The 12,800-nt window shown below is 47.1% G+C and overlaps 1 long non-coding RNA gene across 2 annotated transcripts in view; it reads right to left on the reverse strand.

Moving 5' to 3' along the window:
- Positions 1-3,891, reverse strand: part of LOC148778099 (uncharacterized) — a 51,660-nt gene extending 47,769 nt beyond the window's left edge. For both annotated transcript variants that reach the window (XR_016037264.1, XR_016037263.1), the window contains exons 1-2: positions 3,686-3,891; positions 3,446-3,535 (exon numbers count right to left, since the gene is read on the reverse strand). This is a non-coding gene — a long non-coding RNA (uncharacterized LOC148778099). The remainder of the gene's footprint in view (positions 1-3,445; positions 3,536-3,685) is intronic.
- Between the last annotated feature and the right edge of the window lie 8,909 nt (positions 3,892-12,800).

The raw sequence follows: 12,800 nt of genomic DNA on the forward strand, positions 1-12,800 counted from the left end.
CCTGAAACCATTTAACCTTTGGATGCTAAGAGGTCTTACCAGTGTCATTGCTGAGTTCTGTGGAGAACAAAACTGGGTGCTGTAGACTAGACCCAGGCAAATGTCCTGAATGCAAAAAATAGAAGCTGAATTCTGAGAACCACAAACGATAAGCAACTTGGATCTTGGGTAGTATTTATGAAAGAATTGTTTAAAGGGAATTTATGAGCACCTATAAAAGGAAGTAGTGAGTACTGTGAAGTTGCTCAGTCGTGTCTGACTCTTTGTGACCCCATGGACTATAGCCTACCAGGCTTCTCTGTCCACAGGATTTTCCAGGCAAGAGTACCGGAGTGGGTTGCCATTTCCTTCTCCAGGATTACTAGGAGCCACTTTAGATTCACTCCAATTGTGAAGGTGTGGGAACCATGTTTCTCTTTTCGAGAGGACTGCCAAGGGGATTTTGAGCCAGGGTCTGCGCTTCAGGAAGACTGCAAGACTATCCACTCCATGTCTGCCCCATAAATTACGAATCTGTGGTCTGTGGCTCCCTGTGTTTGTCTCTGCCCAGCGTTTATGATGCTCCTGATGCAGCTGCCGATGGTTAGAAACAGGGGAGGGGGGAGATCATTTCTTGTCCCAGTTTCCTTCTGCTCTCCTACTAGTGGTCACGTGAACAGTTATGTCACCCCATGGAAGGTAGGGGTGGGTGGGCGTTCATCCTTCTCCCCAGTCACTCAGGTTGGGCCAGGACACTTGCTTTGGGGGACAGGGTGCAGGTAGAAGTTCCCTCTGCTATCCAGGAGCACGTTTAGGACCGGGTCTGCTCTTCAGCCTAAATCCTTGAACAAGAGGAAATGCAGAGCAGAACCATCCCTGTGGATAAGTAACAAGACTGAACCTTTATGGGACTTCCCTGGCAGGCCAGGGGTTAAGACTCTGCTTTCCGATGCAGAGGGGGCACAGGTGAAAGTGTTAGTTACTTAGTCGTATCAGACTCTGCGACCCCATGGACTGTAGACCACCAGGCTCCTCTGACACTGGGGTTCTCCAGGCAAGAATACCAGAGTGGGTAGCCATTCCCTTCTCCAGGGAATCTTCCCCACCCAGGGATCAAACCCATGTCTCCTACACTGAAGGTGGATTTTATTTTATTTTTTTACCATCTGAGCCACTAGGGGAGCCCAAGATGTCACATACCTCCCTGCCAAAAAACCAAAACAGAAAACAGGAACACTACTGTAGCAAGTTCAATAAAGACAAACAAACAAAAAGAAAACAAACGAACCTTTACTGTTACATTGAGGGCTGCCTGTTACCACAGCCTAACCTAGAAAAAGTGACAGAAGAGATAGCCCATGAGAATCTGAACCTTGCACTTCCCTTAAAGAATCAAAAGATCCAATGACTCAGCCTCCAGGGCCCCATGGCAACAAATGACTGGAGATGAAGGGCAGCTCCCCTTTTGCGTGGAGACCAGTCACCATCTGCCCACTTTACTCATTTGCATGACTTGTTGGCTCTTCTAAGGGTCTAACTCAAACTCCCATGCCACCCTTGTATAACAAGAGCCACAGAGAGTTAGACAGACGCTTTACCATCTGAGCCACCAGGGAAGTCCTTGTAACAGCCAGTCCGAGCAATAAGGCCCCGTTTCAGGCGCTTGTCACAGGTTCCACCTGGCTTCCTTTGCTTCCGACCTCACTCACACTCCTACTGCCTTCACTTCAGCCTGGCAGCATCTCCAAGCTCCTCGAGCATAGAAGGCTTGCTCACAGCATAAACCATGTGAGGAACAAGGGCTGACTTGATCCTCTCCCAGCTTTCAAGAGTCGTTGCTGGAATCCATGAGCACTGCAGTTCACCCACTGCTCAGCTCCAACACTGGGAGATCCCATCCAGCCTCCTCCCATACCTGGAAACTTTGGCAAGTGCTTCACAGCAGCATGCGTGTGTGTGGGTGAGCTCAGGAGAGGACGGAAATGAACACATCCAGAATCCTACTGCTGTGTGGATGCTGCCACATGGAAGCCACCAAGTGCCTGAGAGCAAACCAGGCAAGAGTCTTGAAGGGCTATTGCTGACATTTGGATGGTTATAGCTACCCTCTGGTGGCTTCCCAGGTGGTTCAGTGGTAAAGAGTTCACCCGCCGATGGAGGAGACACGGGTTCGATCCCTGGGTCAGGAAGATCCCTCGGAGGAAGGAATGGCAACCCTCTCCAATATCCGTGCCTGGAAAATCGTATGGACAGAGGAGCTTTGCAGGCTACAGTCCACGGGGTCACAAAGAGTTAGACATGACCGAGTGACTCAGCTCACACAGCTACCCCCTGCAGACTTTCCCTGTCTTCCTTGGCCTCTCCTAACTGAAGAATGCCAACCCCATGCATCTGAAATGCAGTTGCATCATCTAAATGTCTCTTCTCTGAACACCCTTAAGGTGCCAAGACTCTCAACACTTAGGTTATGACATGACAGACCTGAGTGCCCAGGGACATCCCAAATATCCTCTGTTCAGACAGACTCCAAGACTCTGGGCACATTCACGCTGCTGGCTTGTGGCAGGAATGCATCAAGGTCCACCATTCCTTCAGGGTCCCTGCTGGATGGCGAGGGAAGGTAGGATGCAGAGCTCAATACAGATTCAGAAATGCCACTGCCTTTCCCTGGAACCCATGGTTTTAGGAAACTAGACCCAGATGGTACCCACCCCCTCACCTGGCACAGGGAGGAAGAAGGTGGAAACAGCTTCTCAGGCTCCCATTGGCTAGAGATAGGCCATGTGGTCTGTGTTGTCTTCCAGCTGAGAGGGGCTGGGATCCTGGACCACCCCCGGGCATCACTGAGTGTTTGCCTCACCTGGCCTGTAGTCTCACATCCTTGCCAAGCCCATTTGCAGGCTGCTGCCAAGAGAAGCCTCATAAAATGCACCGCTGATTATGCCATTCTCCTGCTTGGCCTTCTCTTATGTGGTTCCCATCACTTTCAGGATATAGTTCAACCTTCTTAGCATAACAAGCAAGTCTGTTCATGATCCGGCCCACAGGCTTTTCTGCCCTCTCCTACTCCCACTTCCCTCCTGCCCCTGAGTTCACACCACATCAGACTGTTCAGAGCTCCTCAAACCCCCCAGGCTGTGGCAAGTCTCCTGTCTCCTCTATGCCAGAATCTCTTCTTCCCACTTCTCACAGCCAGTTCTTTCACATGTCACCTCCTTTGGCAAGTTTCCCTGAGCCCACAGCCTAATTTTGATACCCATCCGCTGAGATGGTGAGCACCCTGGGCTCTCTGTGACAGAGCAGCCCCCACAGTGTGCTGCCACATGTACCCACACCCCCACGAGAGCAGGGGCTTCACACACATGTCTGCATTTATTTTGGCATCAATTAATACCTTTCTTGGGCTTCCCTGGTGGCTTCAGCAGTAAATAATTTGCCTGCAATGCAGGGGACATGGGTTCGATACCTGGGTTGGGAAGATCCCGTGGAAAAGCAAATGGCAACCTGCTCCAATATTCTTGTCTGGAAAATCCCATGGACAGAGGATCCTGGTGGGCTGTAATCCAAGGTATCACAAAGGGTTAGACATGACTTAGTGACTAAAACGACAACAATAATTTGCTCAGTGTTAAAAACTGCAAAAGGAATCATCCCACATCCTTTCTTCTCCCCATCCCATGAATAAAAACCTTATTATTTTACCCACTGATCCTTGAGATTGTCGGTCGGTCATTCATTCATTCATCAGACGTTTACTGAGCCCCTACACTGTAGCGGGCACTGCGGCAAGCCCTGAAAGCACATGGCACTGAGCAGTAAGCTAGTGAACAGAGTCTATGTCAGGTGACGGCGTGTGCTGTGAAGTGAAATGAAACAGTACAAACAAGGCAGAGGGTGCTACGGTGGCAGGTGATTTGCTTTCATCATCTGAGAAAGCCTCTCGGTTAAGATGGTGTTTGAACAGAGACCTGAAGGAAGTGGAAAACCACATAGACATCTGGGTAAAAACTTTTCAAGCAGAGGGAACAGCAAGCACAAAGGCCCTGTGTTGGGCCAGGTGATGCTGTCATGACAAACAAATTTAAAACTCCACACTAAACGGATGGCACAATGAATGCTTGTTTCCTGCTTGTGTTCCAGTTCCATGTTAAGCTACTGGTGATGGGCAGTCTTCATTTGGGTCCAGAGACTCAAATACCTTCCATTCTGTGGCTTTCCTGTTTCCAAGGGTCTCGATGACCACTCCATTAACGGGTAGATGGGGAATGCAGAAGGTGCAGACAGTTCTCAAGTGCACCCACACCGGGAGCGCCAAGCACAACCTTCTATCAGAGAGAACCAGTCAGGAGGCCACCCGTGCATGCCAGGGGTCTGGCTGGATTGCCCTCTACTGGCAACAAGGCACACTGCGGACAGGCATTTTGAGGCCAGCTGGCCACCCCTGGTTGAGTGGAGACACGGGCCGGCAGTTCAAGGGTGAGTAAGGAGACTGGTGTGGCTGGGGCAGAGGAAGCCAGGTTGAGTAAGGTGTGTGGTGGCGGGGGTCTGGCAGGTTGTCCAAGGACTTTGGACTTGACTCTATGAAATGGACTTCCCAGGTGGCGCTAGTGGTAAAAAGCCTGCCTGCCAACGCAGGAGACATCAGAGACATGGATTCAAGCCCTGGGTCGGGAAGATCCTCTGGAGGAGGAGATGACAACCCACTCTAGTATTCTTGCCTGGAAAATACCATGGACAGAGGATTCTGGTGGACTACAGTCCATAGGGTCGCGAAGAGTCAGACATGACTGAAGCAACTTAGCACATACACTTTCTATGAAATGGAAGCCCTTGGAGGGCTTTGAGCAAGGCAGGGACAAGACAGGGCTTATGTTTCACAGGGACATTCAGGCTGCAGGGCAGCGAATAGACTTCGCGGGACAAGGAGGATACAGGTAGGTGGGAAGTCGGGCAGTCACACAGGGGCAAGATGATGGCACCATGGACCAGGTGGGGGGCAGGGTCAGTGAAAATCCTTCCAGAGAGACATCCAAGCAGGATAGATTGTGACCTCTGATCTATCCCAACTCCCACCTCCTAAGCCAGGGGAAGGAGCAGACCGCATTTTAGGCTTTACAGGTAGTATCTGCAGCAACAGCCCAGCTCTGCTATAGAAGCATGGAAGTTGATATAAGCAGTGTGTAAACGGGAGCGTCCCTGGTGGCTCAGTGGCGGCTCAGGCGGCCTGCCGATGCAGGGGATGTGGGTTTGATCCCTGGCACGGGAGGTTACTGTGTGCCTTGGAGCGACCGGGCCTGTATGCTGCAACTGTTGAGCCCATGCTCTGGAGCTGGGGAGTGGCAACTACTGAAGCCCTTGAGCCCTGGGTCTGTGCTTCACAGCGGGAGGCCCATATACAGCAGCTAGAGACTGGCCCCTGCACGCAGTGGCTGGGGCGGGAGGGGGGGCGGCATGTGCAGCAACAGGGACCCAGGACAGCCAAAAATAAATAAATAAAATTATTTTTTTAAAAGAGAGAGAGAGAAAGTTCCAGGTCAAAGACTAAATAAATCATTTCAGGCCTATAATTAAAAAGAAAGACAATGTGTAAACGAATGAGCATGACGAATCTCCTGATAAAGCTTTATTTGCAAAAACAGGAGGTCCAGCCACGAAGCTTCCTGACCTGACAAACCAGTCACAAAAGGCACCATTCTTCTCCTGTCACACCTTTCCAGCCCAGGCGTTGGTGGTAGTTGCAGAACATGGCTGAGAACTCTGTTACTGCTTAAAGTCTTTGCGACAGCCACTCCCAATGAACTGAATTTCTTATAGTAACACTATGGCAGAGGAATGAATCACAGCTTTCCACTGTCTTTAAGCAAGTTCTCTCTTGACAAAGGAAATGGCATTTGGCAAGACCTTTTTATGATAGTGCAGGCTCATCAGCTATTCTTCTCCAACTAAATACCTTTATTACGTGTAATTAAAGCAGCAACTGAGAAAAGATGCAAATGTGTTCTTAAAAATCTGACTTCGCAGCAGCTGGGAGCTTTGCAACCTTTTAAAAGAGCAGGTTTAATGAAAGCACATTTGGCATGTGACAAAATAGGAAGGAGGGGAAGAAGAGCTAAAGAAAGGAGGGGAAAATAAGGAGGCTGCAGCTTAGTGCTCAGGAATTCAGGCCAGTCTAGCAGTCACCCTGTGAGCTGAACTGACTGCAAACTCCACCCTCGGCCGGCTCTGCCCTCCACAGTGGCTCCTCAGCCCCAAAGTTAAGTACTGAAGCAGCACAAAGATCATACACCACCACTTTTCCAACTTGCATCGATATTTTCCTTTGCAGAATTTCTTTCGCTCTTTGCAAGGCTAAGCTCTATTTGTAACAAGATGGGGCAACAGAAACAGGAAAGGAGGCCAGAGAAAGGATGAGAATATATCATCACCTTATTTATGATGAGAGCTGAAGTCCAGGAATGATCCAGTTCCTGTAGCCCGAGGTGGTCCAATAGAACTGGTGTGAGGTTGAAAATGCTCTGCATGTTCACTATCCAATATGGTAGCTACTAGTCACATGTGGCTACTGAGCCCTTGAAATGTGGCCAGTGGGAACTGTGTTTTTAATTTAATTCCATTTAATTAATTTAAATCTAAATGTATTTGTTGCTGGCAACCACCGTTTGGGACAGCACAGCTGCTACTGTATGTGTATGTGTGTGTATTGGGCTCCAGAGTCAGACAGACCCAGGTTTTGACCCTGGCTTCCCGCTTACTCACTGCAAGATGAGTAAGATGCTTATTGGGCAAGATGCTTATTGCCACTAATCCTTGGTTTCCTCCTTTGTAGGCTGGGTAGAGTTGTGCCTACCTCATGGAGTAGCTGTGAGACTGAGGTGAGAAAGTGGAGATAAGGCACTTCACACAACACCTGGCAGAAGGTAAATTCTCAACAAATGTTCACTATTTTTGTTATTCCCTAGAAAACTCATTAAAGGACCCACAGCTTCTTTTCAGGAATTTCAGAAAGGTAGCTCCTAGGGTATCTGTACTGATCATCCCCATTGTGGCTTCTTGTTATTGATATCTGTAAATCTGCAGAGAGCTGATGGCCACTGAAGCAGACCTCTTACTACCTCGGATTATCTTAAGAGTTCCTTGGTGAGGCAAATACTGTAGCTTCCCACTAAATATTTGAGCGGCAATGTGCCCAGCTAAAAGAACATAGTATCCCAGGCTGTCCTGAAATTAAAGATGGTCAATGAGATGTAAGCAAACACTGTTAAGTGCAACTTTCAGGAAGTCTTAAGGAGGCAGCTTGTATGTGCCTTTTTGCCATTTGTTCTTTCACTCTTCCTCCTATTTCCTTTCTGGAATGCAGACATGATGGCTGGAGCTCCAGCAGCCTTGAAGAAATGTCCTTGTAGATAGAAGCCTGAACTACTAAGGATGGCAGAGTAAAAACAAAAGAGGCTTGGGTTCATGAACACTATGAAACTACCATACCAGCTGGGACTGTCCACCTCCAGATTTCTTTTATGTAAAGGAAAACTCAGTATTATGTTTACGTCATTGATCCTTTTGTTTTCCCTTGTATCAGGACCTAATAACAGCTATGGCTAATTATTCCTGAGCAGTGATTAATTCTGTAAGTCCAGGTTTTTATGGCATGAACAGTCAGTGCAAAACAAATTCTACAGCCACAGGTTCTGCATCTGTGGGTTCAACCAGCCATGAATCAAACATTTTTTTAAAAAACATTCCAGAAAATTCCAAAAAACAGAACTTGCATTTGCCTTACAATGGCAATTACTTACATAGCATCTGCACTGTATTTACAACTGTTTACATAGCATTTGCATTGTATTAGATATTATAAGTAATCTAGAAATGATTTAAAGTATATGAAAGGGAGGATGTACATAGGTTATATGCAAATACCACACAAAGAACTAGAGCCTCTGCAGATTTGGTATCCACAGGAGATCCTGAAACAAATCCCCCTTGGATCCTGAGGGATGACTGTATTTGATGAAACTAAGAGCTGAAGAAAAATCAGTTCAGTTCTTATTCCTCTATCTTGCCTGCAGGGGGCACTTAAGCCTGGGAGTGACATTAGAAATCACAGAGTCAATTTTTTTTTTTTTTTAAATCATCAAGCCTGTTTATTACTTTTTTCTTCTATGGATCCTATGTTTCAAAATAAAATTTTCTCCACTGATTAAATTCAATTGGTTTACTCATCATGACAAACATTACAACCGTTGTGGATATCTGCCATTTTGGGGGCTCTTCAACAACTGATCCTGTCTCTATATTTGGGGGATTTTCCTAATACGATGGAGTCTCTGAAGACCTGATGCTAGCAAGTGTCCAGCAAGTATCCCGGTCCTCTAGCAGCTGGACACTGGCACAGAAAGTTTGAAATTAGCCCACAGGATGGTCTCACCTGAGACCTTGCATCTGGAATGACGCAAAGCAACCACCATGGCTTAGACTTCATCCCACAGCATCCTATGCCCTAGAATGGTGGTTCCCATGGGTCAGTGTCTGACGTCCAGCGGCACCCCCGCTGGGCTGCTTCTTTGATGCGACCTGAGCTCAGCATCTCATTGCTCAGCTTTCTCTGGCTACTGCCCATTTCCAGATCCTGGTCCCTCCATTTCTTCTGGAGCTAGCTGACATCTTTCCGACGCACTTATTTTTTGCTGTAGTCAATCAGACTTGGTTTCTGCTCTTCACAACAAAGAATCCTGACTGACGCAGGTGCTGAGCGACATGACTGTACCGCACAGAACGGACATCACTCTACCAAGATCACGAGACAGTGTTTACATGAACCAGGGCAGCCTTAACTGAGTAAAGGTAGATTTTTTAAAAAATTTGTTCATTTATTTTACTTATTTGGCTGCATCGGGTGTTAGTTGTAGCAAGGCATGTGGGGATCTTAGTTCCCCAAACAGGGACTGAACTTGCATCCCTTGCATTGCAAGGTGGATTCTTAACCACTGGACCACCAGGGAAGTCTTGCACACTTACTTTTGAACTCTTAAAAGCATTCAAAGTAGTTTTCTCCTTTTCTCCCACTGTGATCCCTAAGGACTAGGAACTCCAGCCTGGAAACCACGAATATCATTGTATTTTCTCATCTTACAGATAAATGGAGAATTGAAGTGACTTGCACCATTTGTTAAGCTGCAGAAGAATTTCCCAGGGAGGGTCACTAGCTGTTCATTCACACACCATGCTTGGCCTGTGGGCATGAGTTTTCAAGGAACTCAGAGTCAGGCAGGAGAGATGGGCGATTTGAGTGAATGCAAAATCCTACCCTTCCGAGGAAGAACTTTGGGGAAACCAAAAAGGCTCAAATAATCTGGAAAATGGCACGTAAAGATGTTCAGAAGGACACATATACGTGACCGGGAGAACAGAGGTAGATGCCTTGGGCTTCAGAAATTCAAGCCTCCTGGGTAGAAGCTACAGGTATTATCTTCTGTTATGGACCAGATAAGATCTGTCAGAACAGGGTGGAGTCCAACGGCAGAACCCAAGATAAAGCTTGGTAGAAGCTTCCTAAATCAGAGAGTGAAATCAATATATGCTGTGTTCTGCTTTAAGGACGTGTCATCAGAAGTGTTTGAGGGGCTTCCCTGGTAACTCAGAGGGTAAAGAATCTGCCTGCAATGCAGGAGACCTGGGTTCCATCTCTGAGTTGGGAAGATCCCCTGCAGAAGGGCATGGCTACCCACTTCAGTATTCTTGCCTGGGAAATCCCATGGAGAGAGAAGCCTGGCGGGCTTAAGTCACAAAGAGTCAGACACTACTGAGTGACTAACACATACACACACACACACAATCAGAATTTGCAAAATAGATTTTTGAGAAGATTATTCTCTTTAAAAAAGGATTCTCCACTTTAGAGACAGGAAGAGGTATCTATTTCCTGGGTTGCAGAGATTTTAGTGTGCTTAGTTATTTTTTCCAACAACATTTGAGGCAGCATTATTATTTCTGTCTCATGGATTAGAAACCAAGGCCCATATAGATTAAGTAACCAGTAAAGGTTACACAGCTTGTGAGATGCAGACCCCGACCTGGGTGGTTTCATTTTCTGGTTCCAAAGGCCCAGTGTTTCCCATTCTACCAGGCCGCCTCCCACAGAGAGCCTCAAAATAATGACACTTGAAATGCATTTGGAAGGCACTTCTAATTGAAGAGACTCAATTTACAAAGATTAGATTTGCACACAATTTTGAGAACACATCCATCACACAAAGCATTATGCAACAGTGTAAGGATAAATAGCATGGATCCCATACAAAAAAAGGAAAATAACAGAGGAAGTGTGGTTAATTAATGCGGTAGGAACTGAAACAGAAGCAGAAGGAGCAGAAGAACATGTACTCCCAGAAAATGATACAATAAGCAGCTTCATTAGGAAGACAATTTATGGGGTAGGAGAGATAATAGCAAGAGAGGAAAATGTAAAAACAAATTAGCCTACTAGAAAACACTGATTTGAAAATATTTTACCATGATTGATTTGGAAGGAGCCTCTTGGAATCTGTGGAACTCCTGCTTTCAGAGATGTTAAAAAAAAAATAGGTCAGCTTTTTGTCTCTGGGCTGGACAGCTTTAGGTGTGATCTCTTTAGGGAACAGGACCAGCTGGGTGTTTTCAAAGGCTCCCCTTTAGTTTATGATTCTAAGGTTCTGCTTATGGGCACTTTCTATGACTGTCTTTTTTTTTTAAAGCTGGTGACTCAGTGGCTTTATTTTTTTCCCCTCTAAATTCCCTACAGGGCTTTAACTAAATCAGACCACATTTGGAGTCTTGTGTTTCCTTCTGGGCACCACATTTCAACAGGGACATTGACCTGTTCTGCCTCCAAAGAATGGAAGCAAGACAAATGGGTGGAAGTTGCTCGGAGATAAGTTCCAACTGAATACAAGAAAACCCTATCTCCTGCTATCAGAGCCCTCTGACAACTGAGCTGGCTGTATGTTCAGACAGTTTTCTCCCAGCAATTGGAAATGCTGAAGCAGAGGGTGTTTTAACAGCTGTCAAGTTGCTCTGGAAGAGATTGTTGGTTTTTTTTTTTTTTTTTCACTAAGTTTCTTTTCAATTCTAACAGTGTGTGATTGATTGATCATGTAACTCTTCTGTATGTTTTGTCAAGTCGATCGCTCCTTTTAAAGTTCTTGTCTTGATCACTAGACTCTTGTCTTCCCACCAGTGCGTGAGTATATGCATGCATGTTAAGTCACTTCAGCCATGTCCGACTCTTTGAGACCCTATGGCCTGTAGTCCACCTGGCTTCTCTGTCCGTGGGATTCTCCAGGCAAGTATACTGGAGTGGGTTGTCACGCCCTCCTCCAGGGCATCTTCCAGACCCAGGGACTGAACCCATGTCTCATGTCTCCTGCAGTGGCAGTCAGGTTCCTTACCTCTAGTGCCACCTGGGAAGCCCGTCTTCCCAGCAGAGGGGGGATAAGAAACAAGTTGGTAAAAACAATATAGAAAGACAATAATGGCCACAATTTCAGGGTTTTATTGTCTGATGGTGCCTCTCTCCCTGCACTGGGAAAGCAGTGGCCACGAGGTGTCCTGCTGAGGATCAAAGTGGCGGTCTGGAGGCCAACCAAGGCAATAGTGACAGCGCCTTCACCTCCAAATGGTCCTTGGCAGGGTCCATGCACAGAAATGAGGGGAGCCGAGGCAGGCTAAGGCCACAGTCCCCCCTCAGGTCCCCACCTTGGTTGGTGGCACCTGTGACTGTTGTAGCCACATGTTCCGGGAAACAAACTCACTCAGGACAATGCAGACGGTGCAGTGCAGTTTATTACACTGGTGAGCCCAAGGCAGAGCCTCCTCTGAGCCAAGGACCCCAGCTAGTCTTTGAGAAAACCTTTTATACCCTAAGTGTATAAGGTTCCCTGAAACTAGTCAGAACAAAGGAAAAAGAAAGATACAATCAAAGCTAACCCATGATTCTTACGCCTGAAGCCTAGGTGGTTAACAGTGGACAATTATCAATAGGCCTGTGGTCATACCCCAATAAGCATGATAGAATGTATGATTCTATTCAGTTACACAGATAACTAGGGTATTCTTTTAGGCAGTGGAGAGCCCTGGGGCTCTTCCTTCTGGGGGCCTGGTTTTCCAGATGGTATCTTGTTTCCATCGATACTGGGCATATAGCTCAAAGTCCACAGTCCGGCCCAAGATGGAGTCCTGCTTTCAATATGGAGCCTGTTCTGTTTCCTCCTTCATGGCCATCCAGATACCTGATACCTTCCTCTCCCGACCTCCACCCCACACCACCATCTTCAGTCCATCATCACATCCTGCCCACTTTCCACCCATGTTCTGTCATCTGAATCTGAACCTATGTCACACGGCTCCCTCCAATCTGTCTCACACAAATCAGAACATATCTGGTAGCCAAAGCTTATACTATCCAGTGGTGTCCCTTTGCCTCTGGGAGAAAGCATCTGAGCTTCATCCCTGCCTGTTCTGGCATTTGTGGACTTCTCCAGTTCAGTCTTACTGGGCTGGCCAAAAAGTTTGTTTGGGTTTTCCCATACCATCATACAGGCAAACCCAGACAAACTTTTTGGCCAGCCCAATACTTCGAGCCGCTTCCACAGTCGCTGCTCCCTCAGTCCGGGCCACACGGCTTTCCTGCCACCCCCGTGTCCTCCACCAGGGGCCTCTGCCCTGCTCTTCTCTCTGCCTTGGGGACCACTCTTCCTGTTTTAGCCACGTTTCTGAGAAACAAACTCACTCAGAAGGACAATACAGATAGTGGAGTGTAGTTTATTACACTGGCGGACCCAAGGCAT

The sequence above is a fragment of the Moschus berezovskii genome, chromosome 4 (assembly GCF_049115385.1).
Source record: "Moschus berezovskii isolate FMDL1 chromosome 4, NW_MosBer_1.0, whole genome shotgun sequence".
In the NCBI taxonomy this organism is placed as follows: Eukaryota; Metazoa; Chordata; class Mammalia; order Artiodactyla; family Moschidae; genus Moschus; species Moschus berezovskii.